The sequence below is a fragment of the Oreochromis niloticus genome, linkage group LG1, assembly GCF_001858045.2.
Source record: "Oreochromis niloticus isolate F11D_XX linkage group LG1, O_niloticus_UMD_NMBU, whole genome shotgun sequence".
Classification (NCBI taxonomy): domain Eukaryota; kingdom Metazoa; phylum Chordata; class Actinopteri; order Cichliformes; family Cichlidae; genus Oreochromis; species Oreochromis niloticus.
The window spans coordinates 2,719,031-2,741,750 of NC_031965.2; the positions used below are offsets into that span (position 1 = coordinate 2,719,031).

The following is a 22,720-nucleotide window of genomic DNA, read 5'->3' on the forward strand; positions in this document are numbered from 1 at the left end:
GCTCCAGGAAAATTCCACAAGCAGGGAATACGCATTATCATTTATTTATTACAGATGTGTGACTGCTGGATGGCATGTTGGCCCAGAGGGCGACTAATGCTAACGATGAGGGCTGGAACAAACAATAGGACAGCAGTTTATGAAAATATCACAAACGAACCCGATCGAGAAGGCTTGGTGGAGGTTTGCTGAACATGCCGCGCAGCTAAACTCTGCAGCTTCTGCAGCTCCTGCTCTTGCTTTCAGCTTTGCTCCCCTTTAGCTTTAGAGAGGTCTGACACTGAGGCTGAACAGTAAGTGTCAGTCTGGTTTCCAGCTCTTGCTGAGTTACTTCAGGGTGGAGCTTTGAGGTTATTGCCTCTATTTATCGAGGATTAGAGAACAGGTTATGCTCAGTAGAGCTTCTGGGAGTACAATGAGCTCCGTCTACTCACGGACTGGGCGTTTTGGCTCTGCAGTGGGAAACAACGACTGCTGAGCAGTTTGTATAGCATTTAGATAGAGGATCCAGGGACTTGATGTTGGAGAGGTTTATGGAACTTTTCCCATTTTCTGTATACATTAAATTACAAACAGAATTTGTAGCATTTTCTCAGCTCTACCTCTCCTCCAATCAACTGATCAGCTCTATAGAGTTGGATAAACCACCTGAGCATCCACATCAGCATCTGTACGTGAAACTGACCAAGAACTACATGGAAAGATGGTGGGGCCTACAGCAAGTATTGACACATTTGCTCTGAGAGCATCAAGCTGTGAGGAGATGAAGAAACTCACCAGGGAGGCAAACTCATCTCACCACAAGCCCGCAGGCAGATAACTGCCTAATAGCTTGTTCCTACATCCTCTCGCTCCGTCAGCAATTTCCTGTTGGCTGTTAACGTCGCTGAGCAGAGCTGACCTTCAGTAACGCACATATACAGCTGTACATCCAGCGAGTGCACAGTTCTTTGTCCAAAGATGACAGTCGGACTTCCTGTTTTACACTGACGTGGTAACTGGGAATGAGATTACCCAGACTGAGACACACGACTGTGCTTTTGAGAATTGTGCTAATGAATTAAACTAAGCAGTAATGAGTGTTTTACTTGCTCTAGATTAATGTGATTTTGAGTAACTGATTGCTTGAAATTAGATTAGACTTTTTCCCAGACTCAAGGGCTGCGAAATAAGAACGAAGGCCGTCCTGACGCTGTGTGAAAGGTGAAGTACAGCAAGCACAGACCCCCTCACTGCACCACCATGCTGCTTGAGGTACGAGATATAAAAACATAATCATGATATGAATGCTAGATAATGACTTCACAATATTAGTATCAAAGAGGAAGGACTTGTGTAAGGTCAGAGACCTTAAAATTGAATATGAGAGCTCCCTGGGGATAGCCAGCTAAACCAAAAGAGGCAAAATTAATGACCCAGTCATTTTCACACGCATGCTGCTCCCCACTGTACTCACTTTTTCACTTCAGCAATGTAAATGGTAAACGAACTGGTACTTACACTTACATTCATGTAGCTCTTTTCTTCTGTGCCTTTAACGTTTTCTAACCATCTTGCACATCAGAGTCAGCTGCCCAGTATTTTGTCAAGGGACACCAGACCTGAACTCAGCCTTACTTCTTGAGTCCACTCAGGAGGTTTGGTCTGTGCATCTGTGTCTATGTTCACTACAAGACATAACAGCACAGGCGTGTGTGCTAGAACGACATGCCAACAGCTTTATGTGTTTGCACTACTTGGTGTTAACTGTGCACAGAAAAGCTCAGCCGATTTGGCTTTCCCTGTCGGCTCCCTCTACATGTTTGTCACATTATGTTAGCTGTAACACTTGTTCAAAAGATTGTATTTGACTTACAGTAACAACGCGTTATTGGGAGGTCTGCATACAGTGAAAGTGAGAGCAGAGAAAAACGTTAAACATAATATCAGATGGGTCAGTAACCGTACTGGCAGACTGAAACATTAATGCTAAAGAAAATTCACTGTCTTGAAATGAACACCGTCTTGTGCGAGTTGCTTTTTCAGATACAGTGCAATACAGCGTCTTTGTTTCATGCAAGCAGCTCCTCTATAAACGACGATGGTGTGTTTCCAGTGTGGCGACATGCTGACCAAGCCTCCAGTGACAGAGGTGGCAGATCAATGGTTTAATGAAACTTTTATCACTCCAGTCTGGCGGATGGATTAACAGCACTTTGCTCATAATGGCTCCCCCTAAATCACTGCCGTTTGGGAGGCCTGAGACACAGGGGACAACAGCTCCCATACACATTACACACATACAGCATGCAGCAGGCACACACACACACACACACACGCTGGCTCTGCCACAGAAAATAAAAAGCTAAGGTTTCTCCTTATTGCTGCGATTTATTTTTCTGTTAGCTATGAGTCCAGCTAGAGCTGCTAGCTTTTGTTTTTTTTAAAAACACTCTTAGAGAGAAAGCACTTTTTTAACATCATGCCACATCCACCAATTCTACTCCAAAGTGCTTTCTATCTAACACTCACACTCATTCACACTCCAGTTAGAGTCCAAGAATGTTGCCCAAGGATACTTTGGCATGCAGACTGGAGTAGCCAAGGATCAAACTACCAACCTTCTGATTAGCAGAGGACCCGCTCTCTGCAGTTTTGCATTCACGCTGAGAGATACAGGGACAAGCTGGGTACCTGCATGGTGTACTGATACTGGTCAAAAAGGAATGCTCTAAACGTCTATTTCTTAATGGTTTTGCCACCAAATACATTTGAGCCAATAGAAGAAGGATTTGTCATTGAATCGTACTTGTTGTTAACCTCTGTCTCTCTTCCACAGCATGTCTTTATCCCGTCTTCCTTCTGTCACCCCAACCGGTCGCAGCAGATGGCCCCGCCCCTCCCTGAGCCTGGTTCTGTCGGAGGTTTCTTCCTGTTAAAAGGGAGTTTTTCCTTCCCACTGTCGCCAAAGTGCTTGCTTGTTGGGTTTTTCCTCTGTGTGTATTATTGTAGGGTCTACCTTATAATATAAAGCACCTTGAGGCGACTGTTGTTGTGATTTAGCGCTGTGTAAATAAAACTGAATTGAATAGAAGGCAGCTTTGTCACTAATGCTGACAGCATCACTTGGAGCTACCTAGCTAACAGAAGTAGATCATTTTTCAAGCACCGTCACTGCGTTTACTGTGTCACTGTTTAGAATTCATGACTGTCACTGCGGGACAGGAAAGCCGACATTTACTATTCAGGAAAGTATTTTCATTTGTATGAAAACATGTTGATACAAAGTGTTGATGCCGTCGTGTACGAGAAGTCATTACACCGTCACCCATCAAGTGTAAATACAGCTTACATCAGCCACAGAGCCACAAATCTCCCAGTATCCGGGTGAAATGACAGCTGCAAACTGCTCTGTCTACAGTTTAGGATTATAAATCTGTTGCACTAAAAAAATATCTAACTGTAAACAAGACGACACATTTTCATCTACTCAGCCGTGTATGTCAGCCAGACTCAAATTCATATCCTCTTACTGTGACAGAGTGAACGGCAGGCAGCGGGAAGCCTGAGCACAGCTCAAAGAGACACACAAACTAGTGTGTGTGTGTGTGTGTGTGTGTGTGTGTGTGTGTGTGTGTGTGTGTGTGTGTGTAGGCTACTGTCAGATAACCGACTGCAGCTGGACCCTGTCAGCAGCCACAATTACAAGCAGAAGTAAACTCAGATCTGTGTGTCTTGGCGGCACTGCACCTTTTCCCCAAGTCATGTTCCATTATTGAAACAGGGTAAAGTCAGAGAGGACAATAATAAGCAGGCTGCTGTCCAGGGAAGATGTCACTCTCTGTCTTTGCTCAGAGTCGCTCTGAAATGACAAGAAAAGAAGGAAGAACAGACCAGAACAGGTCCAGCTACCTGCTACTGCTGCTTTACCTTAAAAAGGGGTTACTGATGATAGGAAACACTAAGTTAACAGAGCTTCATTAAGAACACCCGTCACACCACAATAAATAACCACACAAATATAAGTTTAAATCAAACGCAGGTTCTTACTGTAGTTTGTGTCCAGCAAGTCACTAATCGAAAGATTTCTCCAATATTGTGCAATGGACTAAAAAATAAATAAATAACTAACAGATTTCGAACAGAAATACTATCAGATGTTTAACGGGAACTATTTTTTTTCCTTTTACAAACCCGGACACGCTCCATTCATTCTAATGTTATGAAAAGGAATCAGCTTCTTGATGTAATGAGTACAATATTCTTTTCTTTTTAAAGAAACTTGAAACAAAAAACTTCCTTTACCTTTAACAGTGAAAAAGTACATGCTCTGAAATCCATACAAAGTGTAAGAAAAAGTAACTCTACCAGTTTTTTCTTCTTTTTTGTACCAAGTCAACTTAAACATTAATACCAGTGTGTATAACTTCATTTCAACGTAAATTCTAATTCAGCTTAAAACATTGAAGAAACAATAATAAAATGCTTATTTTAAAAAATAGCTCTGTTTGCTGTCGCCTGGATTGTAGATGGGTAAGTTTGCCTCAAACTCGGGGGTTCAGCAGGTGTGGGAAGCTTGTAGGGGTGCAGAGTGGGAAATAATAATCATTTCTAATGTAAGCATAAGTAGATTTTGTACACAGGTTGTGATCTGCTGAGCTGTGCTTCTGCTTTTTGTGGATTTAGCCAAGTCAACAACGTATCTTGTAACATCTGCTTATATATCACGCCTGATTTCTCAACCCTAGACAGAATAAAGCTGGTATGCAGGTAGAATCCTCTAAATCTAATCAACAGCATCAGCCAAAATGTAATTCATTCTGCAGTTCTAGCTAGATGCTAAAGTACCATCAGGATGTCTGCAACTAAAATCCTGTTCTGGTTCATTTTATCACCGGACTATACTGCCATGAATGATGCATATATTATGTTATTAGCCTCTTTCATCATTTTGTGTGTAACAAGCACCAGTGATGGATAAACCAATAGGATTACATTTTATCTCTTATTGTTCCCTTCATTTGGTTCAAACCAGTCTGTTTGAAGTCTCATAAACCAAAAGTAAATGTTACCGCTCACATGTGTATCAATGAACAACAGCTTGGAATCTGGAGCTGTTCTTCATAGTTTCTTTTAGCTACATTATTAGCTTACTACATTAGCTACCGTATTTTCCGCACTATAAGGTGCACTTAAAATCCTTTAATTTTCTCAAAAATCGACAGTGCGCCTTATGTATGAATTCTGTGCTTACTGACCTCAAACTGATTTTATGTGGTACACGGCACTCCAAAATCTGTCAAAAATGTTTTAGTACGACTTTGCTAAGCTACGAAGCCGCACCGCTTGATGGATTGATGGAGCATTACGGCTACCGTAGTCAGGAGCCTCGCGGAGTAATCTGGGTCCTAAACTCCGTCCGGTTCAGGTCCCAAAGTCAAACGAACACTGCGGCATCACTGACAGTTAAAAACTGTCTAAATTATTTCATCTTTAATAAAATGATCAGCGTTGCTGCTTTACCAGGTGTGACAATTAAGTTTAACATCCAAAAAATGAAAACCCCAAATTCAGTATCTTTTGAAATACTGAATTTGGGGTTTTCATTAGTTGTCAGTTATAATCATCAAAATTAAAAGAAATAAACACTTGTGGTATATCAGTCTGTGTGGAATGAATGTATACATTCTACAGCTTTCACCTTTTGAATGGAATTGGTGAAATAAATCAACTTTTTGATTATATTCTAATTTTATGACCAGCACATGTATATAAAGCTTCAGATCATCTAGCTTCCTGTACATGTATAGTCTCAGTTTTACTTCTCTATTAAATGAATGTGTGTCATGTAAAAACACATAACTCATGAACTCGTGAATGAAAATGTTGAAACAAACTAAATGGTATATGGACTGGTTCTTATACACAGTGTTTTTCTGCTCTCTCTGAGTAATTACAGCACTTTATACAACATGTCTCATTCACCCATTCACACCCAATCAAACAAAGCTTTTTCTATGCTTAGGTGCTTTCTATCAAACTATCAAGCAGCAAGGGACTGAAATTGCAAATATCTGGTGCCACAAATTTTCTGATATCTGTAAGAAGAAGAGGAGGCTGACATAAATGCTAAAAAAATGATCAGACAGGCAAAAATAACTCCAAGATATATTTGTTCACATATAATTCTATTTGAAAGGGTTTGGGGTCGTCAGGTTACTTACCTTCCAAGTGGTCCTCTGTACTTAATATATCTAACATGGGAACAAATCTATAGGTTGTGACAGCATCTCTTCAGTCTGCTGGAGGCTGAGCTGAATTGTTCATAAGGCCTGACAGTGAAGACTAAGGCAGACTGATGACAAGGCCATAAGCTCCTCATCCCTCAGACACAGTCACCATTATAGCTTCACATTCATCTACCTTCCCACCTGACTCTATCCTGACAAAGAGACGAGTCTAGAGAAATTCCTCCATTTTTAACTCACTTCTTCCATCAATCTACAATCTTTGCCATCTGTGCTTTCCTCCTCCATCTCCTCCATCCATCTGCGTACTGCATCTGAGTCCTCCAGGGCCTAGATCACGATGGTCCATTGGCTATAATGTATGCTCTAACCCTAATCAAACCCAACCATGTTGTATGTCGGAAAAACATCTTCCAGTAGGCTTCAATGGTCCAACTCATCACTTTCTACATTTCTAGCGATATCAGTTCTAGTTTTACTCACTCATTGCAATAAATGCATAGTTTAAAATAAAACTGACTGTGAAGCACCTCTCTAGATCTTCACAGACCATTAAGAATAGATGGTCCCAGTCCCAGGAAGTTTCTTTTTGTCTTCTTGATTGCTCAGAACTCTGCTGAACACCACTGATGGCTTCTACAGTTGATACTGATGTGCAGATATTCAAGTACAGTATTACAAGCCAGTGTGTGTTTTCCATCCTGCAGTTCATCCTCTTCTGCTGGTAGGTGTGGAAGAGATCACAGTAAACAAAAAGGGCTTGAATTAGGCTACTCGAAGCCACTAAGTGTTTTAGAGAGTCTCCCTTTGTGTAGCTAAAACCAAACAGCCGCAACTTAATCACAGCTCTCTCTTTCAAAGGCCCGTATTGTGGGACAGATAGGGACTCTAACCAATTAAGGGTTGACCTAGCATCAAGGAGCATCAATGGGTCACAAGGAGCGTTCTCTTCTGGCTGTGGGTAATTGTGGCCGGGCTGAATGCAGATGGCAGCTGGCAGAAAGAGATCAAGTCTGAACACAGATGGGCAGCACCAATAAACAGCCGCTAAACCGACGTCTATTTTATGTAATAATGTGTTTCAGCCGTTAGGCGGTTAGTTTTACTTCACTACAGTTACCAAAACTAACCATCGACGATAACAGGACGTACAACAGCACTGAGCAGTGAAGTTGAAGGTTAACATTAGACAGAGTTTGATTATTTATCTTTTCATTTTTGAGTTTATTAAATGTTCAGTTCAGCCTGTAGATCTGCTGTCATGTCAGAACAGGCAGAACCTGAAGAACTGTGGAGGAAATAGTGGATAATAGTAAGGACATGTTTAAAATATCATTTTATTCACATCATGTTAAATTTTGATACACTGATACACAACTTTGGTGAACAATGAGGAACAAATGTATTTTGATAAATTGGATCCAGATTAGCAGTAATAGATGGATGGATGTTACTCTGATAAAAAATAAAAACACTAAACAAACGAACAAACAAAGGTAGTCTCTACTTTACATTTCTCAAATCCAATTAAATTCGAGGCTTTAGCCAAACATTTACAAATGCATCTGTGTGAATAAGAAACACTTTCATGTTATTTAAATAGACGAAAAGCTTGTCGTCTAAAGCATGAATGCCTTTCATGTAACACTGCATGTCTACTGCAGGTCCTGCAGTCATGCGACTGTGTCCATGTGTGCATGTGTGTGTATGCGTGTAATACTTTTTCTGCTACATTTCCTGCTTCGACTTCTGCATCAGAGAAAAACGATGTTCCTCCAGCGTGAGACATAAAGCTCGATGTCCCACCCTGGGATCTAACTGGCTGTGCTAAAATGCCAGTCAAACTCAAATGAGCAACTGGAGCCAATTACAAATGATTACATCATTGCCTGGTTTGCCATTCAGACTTGTACAACAGCCAAGGTATCATCACAGCTCATCACAAAGTCTTTTCCTCCATTTCACCCTTTTAATGATCAACTTGCTCATATCTGTTTTTGTTTTACTCGTTGGTTGCTCATTCCTTTTTCACGATTTCTGTTTTCAGCCCCCCCTTTCCCCTCCCTCTCTGTTCATCCGTCCCCTCCCCCACTGGCTTGCATTCATCCTCCATGCATGCTTCTCCCCCTCTCACTCTCTCTTTCACTCCATCCTCTTCTCTGCCCCACCCACCTGCCTCTCTAATTCCAGATTTGCTTGAAGCAACGTCTTTGTTTCCATCCCGATTGTATGGTGTGTGTGTGTGTGTGTGTGTGTGTGTGTGTGTGTCCGATGAGATCTGCTGGTAGGCTTCCAGAACTAAAGAACGCTGCAGGACTCTTTGAGATGCTGGGTTGTATTTTTAGCGGGTGCTCGGCTCTCCTCAGCTCTCCCAGCTCCTCGTTAGGTGAGGCCTGCTCGAGCTGAGCTGATGTGCTTCTGCCAACCTCCCCCACAGCCCCCCCGAGTCCTCCACTGCCAGCACAGCCACTTAATCTCACTCATTTAACTTGTACTTGTAAACTGGTACGCTCAGTTACACTGCAATTTCAATTCCACATGTTTGTAAAGACTTTCAACACGCAACATGATTGAAAAGCCTGTTTTGTGTTTTTAGTGTTTATATTCTTTGACTTCCTGCTTTTTTTGCTATGATTTACAAAGCTGGGTATCAAACTTAGATCATTAGTACAGATACAACATCTGGCTTTAACAGGTGGTGAGATTTACAGTCCTGGGTATTTATTTATTTATTTGTCTCTTTGCCAGATAAATCTGTTTGAAACTATAGATGTGTGATATTCATGCCAAAACACCCCTTTCATAAATGCATTACAGTTTATAAATGGTCTGTATGATCATTTCAGGGTATGACTGATCTAACAGATTGATATTGTGAAACATACGTTGTGCCATATGGTCCTTTTTTCCCCAAAGTAACAGACATTACACTACAGTTATGTTTAATGGTTCTTACAGGACATAATAAGACATCTTGTAACAGTAACAAATAACAAATCACCACTTTCAGCCATTTCTTTGTGAGTTGGGGATGAATGTTGTGGCAGTGTGCGTGTTTTATCTCTGCAATGCTTTGCTGGGGTTGGAGTGGGGTCCCAGGAGTCATTAGGCAGTGAATGTATGCTTGATGACCTTGTATGTCTTATTTAACCCACCCTAACCTAGCAGCCCAGTGACTGCAGGGTGAAGGTGCTGACGGGTCTTCTAAAAGTTTGTGATTAAATCAAATTAGAGACTATGCATGTCTAGATTTACTCTGAAGTATCACAGACATCAGACACTGCATCTTTAAAAAGCAGCTTCCAAACTAAGAATTAAGTTTCTACAAAACCCTCTCAGATCTCGCTGACACATGGAGACAGAGCGGTTTTCTTCATTTGTTATCCACAGCAGGCAGGGTGCTGAGCCCCGTTCACAGGGTGGACCCGGTGTTCTGACAAAACATCCTACCTATCAAGCTGTCCTACTTGTTGTTACTGCGCATGCGCACAATTCAAAACGGCCATATTTCCGGTTTAAATAGTACACGCCTATTATTTCATCCTACCCCAATCTTGTGCCGATCTCGTTGCTTCGAAAAAAGGTTTGTATTAAAAGTTTTACTTCTTTATTACAGATGATAATTGTTTACCTTAAGCTGCTCAATCGAAGTCATATTCCAAGTGTTTATTTGGTGCTTTTAAAATTTATTTTAGTCCTCCTGCAGTTACTGGACACCACTCGCTGTTGTTATGTTGAATAAACGCTCCGTTGAAGAAAGTACTTTTGCACCACATACTTGTTAATTGCGTGATAATGTTGTGTAGTCGTTTTATTTACTGTATGGATTCCGAAGCCATGTTGAAATTGTCCGATTTTCTCCTTAGTTATGGAGAACAAATACGAGGAACTGCTCATGTTTCTGTCTGTTGGGTCCTACCCAACTTTTTCTTTAGATTGTCAACATTTCTGCACAGAAAATACTGCTCACAGACCCCATGGGCAATGAAGGTGTTTATGACAGGAAGATTCTGCGCAACTGGAGGTATGTATGATACTGAGGTATTATTCTTGTATGTTTTATGTTTAGGTATTAAACATAAAACATTTCTTGTTTCATTACAAACATTTTTGTTCAACTAGGAATTTTCTGAGGATGAGAGAAGACACCATGGAGTGGCAGTTACACACTATGCAACACAACAAGCAACAGGATTCCAGCAGTTGCGGAGTTTTGCTGTTAAAGGTAACCCTTATTCAAATGATTCCATTTATTGTTAGCTACAATTAGGACTTTACATTATAATCATAATGAGAAATCTCACAGTTTGCAGAACAGTACCTTGCTTTTGGAGAGGTCAGTGAGGTGTTAACCACTACAGAAGCAGTTGTGCTGGAGCGAATGCAGATAGCTTGCACCCTACTTGAACATCGAGGTAAGTCCAGTAAAGTCCTTATCACGTAAGAGTGAGTACTTCCAATTTAAATAGTGCTTTTCAAACATTTTCAGATAAGACCCTTCTTAAAGTCTAATTAAAAAAAATTCAGGGGACTAATTTGCCATGAAGTATTTGTGGAAAAAATGTACTATTATTTTTTTAATTAATCAATAAATAATGTTTGATTAAAACCTAACCATGAATGTGTTTCAGGGAACGCTGAGGACTACTGCACTGTTTGCTCTATGTTAGATGCTGACGCTGACCGCAGCATGATTGAAATGTTAAACAAAACAAAAGAAACACATAAGTCTTAGTATCATTACTTGCTCATCATGTTTAAAATGTTGACTAATAGTATTCACCAAACATAATATGACCTATTTATTTTTCCTTTCCAGGTGCAGTGTCAATCTTGCCAAAGATGGGCACATTTTGCATGTGCAAAATATAAAGAGAGCAACCAAGAATATAAATGCAAAAAATGTGAGGAAAACACAGAACTTCAAATAGAAACAGCTGTCTTTTTCCCTCCATGTCTCTTTGTATTCTTTGTCAACATTAGATGATTGTGTGCTGGAGGCACGTTTTGATAGTGTGATTTGGCCATCTGAACATCCTACCTAAATAAATCCAAGCAGGAAGCATGTTCTCAACGTCCTAGCAAAATAAATCCAAGTTTTTAAGTGTGATTTGGCCATATGAACGTCTTACCTATAGATATGTACGATGGAGCCATTAACCACGTAAGGTAGCATATTCTGATAAGGTAGCACGGATTGATAGACAAGACCATAAATTTACGCTACGGTAGGACGTTTTGTCAGAACACCGGCAGCATGTCTGTCGGTGTCACTTTGAACACCAGCAGCGCTGTGGAGGTGTTTGTGCAAGTCTGTGGGAGGGTTTTAGCCTGAAGGACAAAGGCTGCAACAGCATGGTCAAACAAGGGGACTTGACTTAGTTTACCCCCAACCTCCCACCCTGCTGCCTGCTGCCTGCGCCTTAGGGCAGGAGACAGGATTTGAAGGGAGGGGAGAGCAGAAAGGGCGCGAGGCGGTGGGGCAGAAGGGGGTTGATGGGAACAAGAGTTTCTGTCTGTGTGACTTTACGTTCAGTGAGGATGTTTCTGAAGACAGAGTCATGACTGCAAAATCAAAGTGTTTCAGTGACGCTGTGTGTACAACACACAGCCCTGTACTCTGGTCCACACCAGTCACACAGAGTCTGGACCAGCTGGACCAGCATAAGAGTCAAAGTGGTGGAGATATGGATCAGCACCTCCAGGATAAAATCAGTTGGATGAAATGACAGGCAGACATGTTCACAACCAACTGTGTCGAGTAAGAAAACGACATCTGCACTTCTTCATGATACTCTGACCAGATCTTCCTTTCCTTCCTTCCTTCTTTCCTCATCCCTTCCTTTTCTTTTCCTTGTTTCCTTTGTTAGTTTCATCTTTTATTCCTCTTATTCCTTCTTTTCATAACATCCTTCCCTTCTTCTTCTTTTCTCTTTTTTCATTCTTAAATTGCTCTTATTCTTTCATTCTTATTTCCAATCCTCCCTTCTTTCCTTTCTCTCATTTTTCTACTTCCTTCCTTGTTTCTCAACTTCCTTCCATCCTTCTTGGTTTCGTTCCCTTTGTTTCTTCCTTTCAGTGAGAGACAATCTAGGGTTAGTGTTTGATTTCAAACTGTTCAAATTATAAGTCTGTCAGGTAAATTTTAAACATGCAAAATGCAAAACCAAATCCATCCATTCATCAGCCGCTTATCCAGAACAACAGGAAACAACTTGGAAATAAAATATATTTGAAACTTTTGGTGTGATTAAAGATTGAAGAATACATAAAAATAAGCATTTTAACTGATATTATTTAACTTTTTTTTTTTTTTTTTTAAACAGGAAATACCATAAACATAACAGAGATAACAAATGTGCTCCCTGGCCAATCAAAACCTTCGCTGAAACCCTTTGTGTGCTTTCCCAGTCTGTTTACTGTGTCATCATCACCTACATGAATGTCTGCATTCATCCCTGCTAACAGACCCACACATGCAGCGTGGTCTTGGACCATCTGGCAGGTGGTGTAATGAGGGTCACGACCTCCTGTTGCCCCCTCCCCCTCCATTATCAGGCTAACATCATCACAACAGCAGCAATCTGGCCTTTTTCAGGCAGTGACAAAAAAAAAAAAAAAGCTGTTGCAGCGCTACAAACGTATAAAAACACAGATGAGATGTCTCGTTTTCACTGTGGAACACAGAAGTACAGAAACAAACTCCCACAATGCCATTTCTGTGATGTACTGTGACTGAGTGTGTGCTGCTTCCTGTGTTGTTTGGTGGAAATCAGCCGAGACTCCCCGAACACCGGATGCTCAGATTAACAGCAGATTAAGGCCATTCCATCAGAGTGCTGCTTCCAGGGCCCGATTCACCCACCACCCACTCTCTTATTAATTGCACAGGACCATAATTCACAAAGAGCATCCATCAGGGTGTCATACATGTGGAAACCAAACCCGGTTTACCCCCTCAGAGCTATGATGTCCTCTATGTGTTCATCATTGCACAAACCAACAATGAAGCAGTTCAATCTTCACTTTCAGCATTTTGTGTTTATTCTGGTCTTTCACTGCGCTCAGTCTTTTTACAGTGAATGTGTTGGTTTCGCTGTGAGGGACAAATTCCTTCGCACCTATGCATCAATGCTGGTTTGAACCAACTGCATCCCGACGGCAATATTAGCAAGCTGCCACGTAGAAAGAGCCATGAGGCTGAACAGAAGGCACAGCAGAAAATGTGCCATTATTACAGTTTATCAAAACTTGGGCCCAATTTTCACACGTTTGCACATTTTGTCATATCTAGCAGTGATGTCATTGCTCTCACTAAGCATTGCCCATGCTCGAATAACAACTTTAAACACAATCATTTTAAAAATTTGCATCCAACTATTGGTGAATGTTTGGTAAAGACTGGCGTCAGCTTCACTGACTGCAGTCGGCCTATCAGATAATAAGATGACATCTGTAGATTGCAATGGATGATGTTTATCTTTTGAAAAGAGAGAATCCTGAGCAACAAACCAATTAAACTAAGCATCTGTACTTCAAATATAAACTCTCAATCCAATGATTTATTCATCACACTTGTTATTGTGCTGCTGGGCTCCACGTAAGTCAGGATCTTATCATTACTGATGATTCCCAATGATGAACAAAGGAACAAAAACAAGGCTGTGTCACCCAACTCAACACAAGTCCTATTGGTTTTTATTTTGGGGACATCAAAACATTTTGGTATTTAGGAAAAACAAAAAATTAAAAAGATAGTATACAATAACACACGATGCCTGTGTAGAGATGATTTATTCTCATTTTTAGACAAATCATAATTTTATGATTTGTCTAAACCAAGACGATCTCAGGTCACGTCCCATTTCCTACAAACCAACTGTTTTCTGATGAGGTGCCTTTAAAAAACAAAAGAGCTCCTCTGCAGTCTGACAGCTGCTGTGTTGGCTTACAGGGGTTAGCTGCACAAAACCGACCTCATTATTTGAAACACTGGCCATGTTTAATATGACCATCCACCACTGATACAGTGTTTTTATAATAAAATATACATACTAAGAAAATTCAATTCAATTCAATTCAATTCAGTTTTATTTATATAGCGCCAAATCACAACAAAAGTCGCCTCAAGGCGCTTTATATTGTACAGTAGATAGCACAATAATAAATACAGAGAAAAACCCAACAATCATATGACCCCCTATGAGCAAGCACTTTGGCGACAGTGGGAAGGAAAAACTCCCTTTTAACAGGAAGAAACCTCCGGCAGAACCAGGCTCAGGGAGGGGCGGCCATCTGCTGCGACCGGTTGGGGTGAAAGAAGGAAAACAGGATGAAAGACATGCTGTGGAAGAGAGACAGAGATTAATAACAGATATGATTCGATGCAGAGAGGTCTATTAGCACATAGTGAGTGAGAAAGGTGACTGGAAGGGAAAAACTCAATGCATCATGGGAATCCCCGGCAGCCTACGTCTATTGCAGCATAACTAAGGGAGGATTCAGGGTCACCTGGTCCAGCCCTAACTATATGCTTTAGCAAAAAGGAAAGTTTTAAGCCTAATCTTGAAAGTAGAGATAGTGTCTGTCTCCCGAATCCAAACTGGAAGTTGGTTCCACAGAAGAGGGGCCTGAAAACTGAAGGCTCTGCCTCCCATTCTACTTTTAAATACTCTAGGAACAACAAGTAGGCCTGCAGTGCAAGAGCGAAGTGCTCTAATAGGGTGATATGGTACTACAAGGTCATTAAGATAAGATGGGGCCTGATTATTTAAGACCTTGTATGTGAGGAGCAGGATTTTGAATTCAATTCTGGATTTAACAGGAAGCCAATGAAGGGAAGCCAAAACAGGAGAAATATGCTCTCTCTTTCTAGTCCCTGTCAGTACTCTTGCTGCAGCATTTTGGATTAGCTGAAGGCTTTTCAGCGAGTTTTTAGGACATCCTGATAATAGTGAATTACAGTAGTCCAGCCTGGAAGTAATAAATGCATGAACTAGTTTTTCAGCATCACTCTGAGACAGGATATTTCTAATTTTAGAGATGTTGCGCAAATGGAAGAAAGCAGTCTTACATATTTGTTTAATATGTGCGTTGAAGGACATGTCCTGGTCAAAAATGACTCCAAGGTTTCTCACAGTGTTACTGGAGGCCAAGGTAATGCCATCCAGAGTAAGAATCTGCTTAGATACCATATTTCTAAGATTTTCAGGGCCGAGTACAATAACCTCAGTTTTATCTGAATTAAGAAGCAGAAAGTTAGCGGCCATCCAGGTCTTTATGTCTTTAAGACATTCCTGCAGTTTAACTAATTGGTGTGTGTTACCTGGCTTCATGGATAGATAGAGCTGCGTGTCATCTGCATAGCAGTGAAAATTTATGCTATGTCTTCTAATGATGTTGCCTAGGGGAAGCATGTATAATGTAAATAGAATTGGTCCTAGCACTGAACCCTGTGGAACACCATAATTGACCTTAGTGTCTGAAGAGGACTCTCCATTTACATGTACAAATTGGAGTCTATTAGATAGATATGATACAAACCACTGCAGTACAGTACCTGTAATACCTACAGCATGTTCTAATCGCTCTAATAGGATATTATGGTCAACAGTATCGAATGCAGCACTGAGGTCTAGCAGGACAAGCACAGAGATGAGTCCACTGTCAGAGGCCATAAGAAGATCATTTGTAACCTTCACTAAAGCTGTTTCTGTGCTGTGCTGAGCTCTGAAACCTGACTGAAACGCTTCAAATAAGCCATTCCTCTGCAGATGATCAGTTAGCTGTTTGACAACTACTCTTTCAAGGATTTTTGATATGAAAGGAAGGTTGGAGATTGGCCTATAATTAGCTAAGACAGCTGGGTCTAGAGATGGCTTTTTGAGTAAAGGTTTAACTACAGCCACCTTGAAGGCCTGTGGTACATAGCCGATTATTAGAGATAGGTTGATCATATTTAAGATTGAAGCATTAATTAATGGCAGGACTTCTTTGAGCAGTTTTGTAGGAATGGGGTCTAAAAGACACGTTGATGGTTTGGAGGAATTAATTATTGAAGTTAACTCAGAAAGATCAATTGGAGAAAAAGAATCTAACTTAACATTGATGGTACTAAGAGTAGCTGTAGATGATATTACATCTGTGGGATGATTATTGGTAATTTTTTCTCTAATGATAAAAATTTTATTTGTGAAGAAGTTCATGAAGTCATTACTAGTTAACGTTAAAGGGATGGTTGGCTCAGTAGAGCTCTGACTTTTTGTCAGCCTGGCTACAGTGCTGAAGAGAAACCTGGGGTTGTTCTTATTTTCTTCAATCAGTGACGAATAGTAAGATGTTCTGGCTTTGCGGAGGGCTTTCTTATAAAGCAGCAAACTATTTCTCCAGGCTAAATGATGATCCTCTAAATTTGTGACACGCCATTTCCTCTCCAGCTTACGAGTTATCTGCTTTAGGCTACGTGTTTGAGAATTATACCACGGAGTCAGGGACTTTGGATTTGAGGCCTTAGTTTTCACAGGAGCTACAGTATCCAGAGTCGTACGTAGTGAGGAGGTAAAATTATTAACAAGATAATCGACCTCTGTTGGAGTAGCGTTCAGATAGCTGCTCTGCTCTATGTTGGTACAGGGCATTGAAGATGATAACAGTGGGTGGATTATATTCTTAAACTTAGTTACAGCACTTTCAGAAAGACATCTACTTTGATAAAGTCTACTCTCCACTGCTGTGTAATCAATTATTGTAAATGTAAATGTTATCAGGAAATGATCAGACAGCAGAGGGTTTTCAGGAAACACTGTTAAATGTTCAGTTTCTATGCCATATGTTAAAACAAGATCTAGAGTGTGATTAAAGTGGTGGGTGGGTTCTTTTACATTTTGAGAGAAGCCAATTGAGTCTAATAACAGATTAAATGCCATGTTGAGGCTGTCATTTTTAGCATCTACATGGATGTTAAAATCACCCACAATAATTATTTTATCTGAGCTGAGCACTAAATCAGATAAAAAGTCTGAGAAATCAGAGAGAAACTCTGTGTAAGGCCCAGGTGGACGATAGATGATAACAAGTAAGACTGGTTTCTGAGTTTTACAGCTGGGGTGGACGAGGCTAAGCATCAGGCTTTCAAATGAATTAAAAGTCTGTCTTGGTCTTTCGTTAATTAATAGGCTGGTGTGAAAAATTGCTGCCACACCGCCCCCTCGGCCTGTGCTTCGAGATTTCTGGTAGTTAGAATGACTCGGGGGTGTTGATTCATTTAAACTAACATACTCATCCGGCTGCAACCAGGTTTCTGTAAGGCAGAGTAAATCGATTTGTTGATCAATTATTAAGTCATGTACTAACAGAGACTTGGAGGAGAGAGACCTAATATTTAATAATCCACATTTCACTGTTTTACTCTTTGGTTCAGATGTGGATACTGTATTGTTCTTTCTTTGTGATTTTTTATGTTTAAGTTGTTTATTGCTGGTTTTTGGTTTGTTTTTTGTCTTTTTGGGAGCTGACACAGTCTCAATGGAGATGGGTTTTTGGGGGGGTAGCAGGAGGAGAGAAGCTGCAGAGAGGCGTGTAAGACTGCAACTCTGCTTCCTGGTCCCAACTCTGGATAGTCATATTTTGGGGGGTTTAATAAATTTGTCCATATTTCTAGAAATGAGAGCTGCTCCGTCCAAAGTGGGATGGATGCCGTCTCTCCTAACAAGACCAGGTTTCCTCCAGAAGGTTTGCCAATTATCTATGAAGCCCACATCGTTTCTGGGACACCACTCAGACAGCCAGCAATTTAAGGAGAACATGCGGCTAAACATGTCACTCCTGGTCTGATTGGGGAGGGGACCAGAGAAAACTACAGAGTCCGACATTGTTTTGGCAAAGTTACACACCGATTCAATATTGATTTTAGTGACCTCCGATTGGCGTAACCGGGTGTCATTACTGCCGACGTGAATTATGATCTTACTGTATTTACGTTTACCCTTAGCCAGCAGTTTTAAATTTCCTTCAATGTCGCCTGCTCTGGCCCCTGGAAGACAATTGACTATGGTTGCCGGTGTCTCTAGCTTCACATGTCTGAGAACAGAATCACCAATTACCAGAGTTTGACCCCCGGCGGGTGTGTCGCCGAGTGGGGAAAAACGGTTAGACACATGAACAGGTTGGTGGTGTACCTGGGGCTTCAGTTTAAGACTATGCTTCCTCCTCACCGTCACCCAGCCGCCCTCTTTCCCCAGCTGCTTGGGGTCTGCCGGGGAACAGCTAGCGGGGCCTACGCTATCTTCGGCTGCACCAGCTACAGGGGCCTGGCTAGCTACGGGTGAATGAAGGGTGCGAAGCCGAGTCTCCAATTCAGTAATCCTGGCCTCCAGAGCTGCAAATATGCTACATTTATTACAGGTATCATTACTGCTAAAGGAGGCCGAGGAGTAACTAAACATCTGACACAATGAGCAGGAAAGTGCAGGAGGGACAGGTGAAGTAGCCATGGTGCTAACGAGTCGGCTACGAGCTAAGCTAAGCTAGCGAAACAGTAAAGAGACAGTGAGTGAATACTTTGGCTATAAATTAGGTAGTGAGTACACAGAAAGGGTGATTCAGATGAAGCACGTTAAGATTATACTATGAAAAAGGGATGTATCAAAAGATTTAAATTAAATTGCTAAGCAGAAAAGCTACTCAGAAACACCACTGTGTTTGAGCAGGAACAGGAAGTGATACTCTACCACAAAGCGAGCGAACACCAAGTGACAGCGCCACCAAGAGGCGCACAAACACATCCGCTTGTGCATATGTTCAGTTTTGTGGTTGCAACTGCTGATATACTTTAAGTTCACATATTTGGGCAACCTGCAGCACTCGAGAGAAGAGGTTATAGTTTATTACAGCCATCTGAACACTAAGAGCATATGCTTTTTAAAATCTCCACCAGCCTTTCTACTTTAACTCAGCACCACCGGCTGAAGCTCAAACCTCGGCAGAGCTTCCATCTTGTTGTAGATGGCTGTAAACACTCACTACAGCACCCGTCCCCTAATCTGTTGTATATACTGACCAATGAGATCAGCCAAATTTGGAGACCCCACATCCTAAGTCCAGTTCTTAAGTAATCGGGCTTACCTCAGCTCCTCCACTTGTCCAGTTTTGTCAGTGTTAATGATACATTGCATATCCAGATTTTTAGCTAATAACTTCTTGAGAATCACATTATTGGTGCAAAAATACTATGTTAAGCCTTTCAAACTGTGTTGCCTTTATTCTTGAAGTATCCCCTAAAGAAAGTCGCCTACTGTGAGTTTTCGTAAGCAGCTACTAAAGTGCCTTAAGATAAAATTTAAAATGTGGTCTTTGCCAGATTGTCTGATACGTGCAGACACTGCACTGATTCATCCTTCGAGTTCGGAGCCTTTTTATGCTCGAATGATTCATAGGGCAGTGTTGAGTGGCTTCAAACCAGTTAGGTGACTTTCTTATTGGCTGCACCCCGTCTGTGCGTTTACTGCAGAGAGGCTGCGGCCAGTCTTTGCTGTAATGCAGCACTACGCCCCAGCAGTCCTAATGCCCCAGTGCAAGTCACAGAAATGCAGCAGGCCCTTAAAATGCTGCAAAACAACACACACGCATGTGCAGACACACAGTGTAGAGCCAGTGTACTACTTCTACTACTGTGTGATAGGATGTGTGTTTGTTTTAGTGGTATATTCAGAAAGGGTGCAGGAAGAGTTTCTATTCAGATGTATGACTTTTCTTACCTCACAGACGCAGGCACACACATAATCCTGGGATCACCCTGCCAGTGCTACCCGTAAAGTGAGTATAGTGGGGTTTCTCACGCCCCCTAATCTGATTATGCCACATGATTGGATGTTTCACTGTGACTGCAGGCAGCGAGTTCCAGGGGACGCGGCTCATCTGCACGCGCCACCGCTTAAGAGCCATCTGGGTGGACTAGATGCTGAGTGAAAGTCAGATAGGAGCTCTCCCAGCGCCGTGACCATCTGCACAGCTGGCTACAGCAAAAAGGATATGAAACAGCAACAAGCGGCCGCAGCCTGTCCCTGATGCTCTTAGGTAATGCTAATGAGCAAAGAGCAAAAACCTCATTAAGGTTTGATGCCTAACAGGACCTTCCAACCATGACTGTGTCCTCTTTGCCGTGAAATCGCTTGGTACCAGAAGCACTTGGTCATTCCATCATGCACTAGTCGGGGGTTTTAGGAAACAGCGGGGAAGAGAGTTTATTTATCTAATACGAGATACCGGAAAGTTCATATTGCTGCAAAATGAAGTGAGGGCCAAGCGTGCGCGCAAGGCTGGATCAGAGAGAGAAGGAAGTAAAGCCGCTCTTCAAATGGTAATTTCCCCTGCTTCACTCCTGGACGCTCAAAGTGCTGACTCAGGGGAAAAGTCCAGATTGCTTTTGGAATAGGATGAAAGAGAGTTTTAAGAAGAGGGGGAGAATTTATGCTCAATTTCATTAAGTTTTTGGCTGAAGAAAGAGGTCAGCGGGACCTTAAGGGGCTTATCTGGAGCCATAGCCTATTCCTGTTTGATTACCAGCTATTGACGAAGGCTTTAAATTGGTCTCTGTTCAATATGACAGCAGGTGAAGTCGGGCTATCAGACATGTAAGGAAGTGGGAGTGGATTAAAAGAGGAGATTGCAGATATGCCACAGGGCCAATCCTGGTGGCCACCTTCATCTACGTGAATGAGCAGCTCTGTGTGAGGCTGTGTGCTACCTCTGCTAAAAGCATGCAACCTGGAAAAACCTGTGTAGGTTTAGATGTCAGTCAGGTGCTTCAGTTATTATTAGTTCTAAAACTGTTAAGCTAAAGCACGAGAGCTGCATGAACTGGAAAAAACAAAACTGCGGTATTATGTATTCTGCAATTTGACTTTATATTAACCACTGTGACATCACCCACTGGTTAGTGAGCTGAGTACCATCACTATCTGGACGTTTTGAAACCAGAAATGACAAGTAAGGGTGGATCCCAGTCAGAAACAATGGGACAGCGAAGACTCGCACAATAGAGAGAATGAAAGTATGGTGGAAGGTCTCTTCCTGTTAAAATGGAGTTCTTCCTTGCCACTGTCACCAAGCAGCTCTCACACAGTTTTCTCTTTGATGCTTTTGCCTTGAGGAGGCTGTTGGTGCTACTTGACTCTAAATACATAAAACTGAGAAGTGTTTCTCCTGAACAGTCACCAAACACCAGTGAACGATGGAAGCTGTCTCGTGTGGTCTCTCCTCAACATCTTGACTAATCAGCACCTTCTCTGGTCACCAATTAGTTAATGGGGAGACTGAGGCATGGGACCTGCCCTTTGCCTCTTATTGCCTGTAGGAGACACAGGCGAGTGCCACAGAAAGGGCTGCGTGGATGCCAGGGGGAGCATCCACGCAGCCACTTCATTCTTTGCAGTCTCAGGTGTCCTGAATGCCGAGCTAAAGGACAAAATAAGCCATGTAGGGGAAGGCTCAGCCGTTTCTTTAGTAACAAAAAGAAACAAAAAAATTTAAATGTAAATAAAAACCCTAAATCAGAGTCGTGGAAAATGTTTAATAAATTAATAAATGAAATGATAAAAAAACAGAAATCAACCCACAGATTTTAATTTGAAAGCTTTTAATGTTTAGAGGCGAGACACAGGTTCTCTCTTTGGTTCACATCTGCACCGTCAGTGTCAAATAGCTAACACCACCTCTGCTTCACTACTTTTCATGCTGTACAGCAAAGGCTCACCATCTTTAATAATAATAGTAATGGATTGCATTTATATAGTGCTTTTCTAGGCACCCAAAGCGCTTTACAATTCCACTATTCATTCACTCTCACATTCACACACAGGTGGAGGCAGCTACAGTTGTAGCCACAGCTGCTCTGGGGCAGACTGACAGAAGCGAGGCTGCCATATCGCGCCATCGGCCCCTCTACTTTACCCTACTTTACCCTACCGCCAACACCAGTAGGCGGTAGGGTAAAGTGTCTTGCCCAAAGACACAACGACCAGGACAGAGAGAGCACGGGGATCGAACCGGCAACCTTCCGGTTACAGATGAGCTTCCCAATCCCCTGAGCCACGGTCGCTCCAATCATCACCATGTTGATGATTAGGATCAACAGTGCCGATGGCAGACATCATCAAAACTGCGTCACATGAGCTCGATAGTGTACTCTGAAGCCAGGTGGAACCATCACGGCAGGTGGCAACGTGGTCCACTTTCAACAACATGTAGACATGAACGTATCAACTTGTCTGGTGCACAAATATATTTAAAGCTGACAATGGCACAATCAGCAGCAATTAAACAACAATTATCTGGCTTTGCAAACACTCTGCAGGAGTTGATTGATACTCCACACAGAACGTAACATAACTGACCAGAGACAAACTCAGGACATGGGTCTGTAATACAGCAGAGGTCATGGAGCTGGAGGAGCAGAGCAGAGGAGGCCCCAATCACTCCTCTAGCTACAAATATAA

General features: G+C 41.8%; 1 protein-coding gene and 1 long non-coding RNA gene across 8 annotated transcripts in view; one reads left to right on the forward strand and one right to left on the reverse strand.

Moving 5' to 3' along the window:
- LOC100696207 (serine/threonine-protein kinase BRSK2) overlaps window positions 1-22,720 on the reverse strand; it is a 151,335-nt gene that overhangs the window by 120,175 nt on the left and 8,440 nt on the right. The gene's annotated exons all lie outside the window — the stretch shown is intronic.
- On the forward strand, window positions 9,065-10,929 carry LOC109204740 (uncharacterized). The gene is made up of 4 exons (XR_002064233.2): window positions 9,065-10,251; window positions 10,350-10,452; window positions 10,534-10,642; window positions 10,859-10,929. It is a non-coding gene; the product is annotated as an uncharacterized LOC109204740 (long non-coding RNA).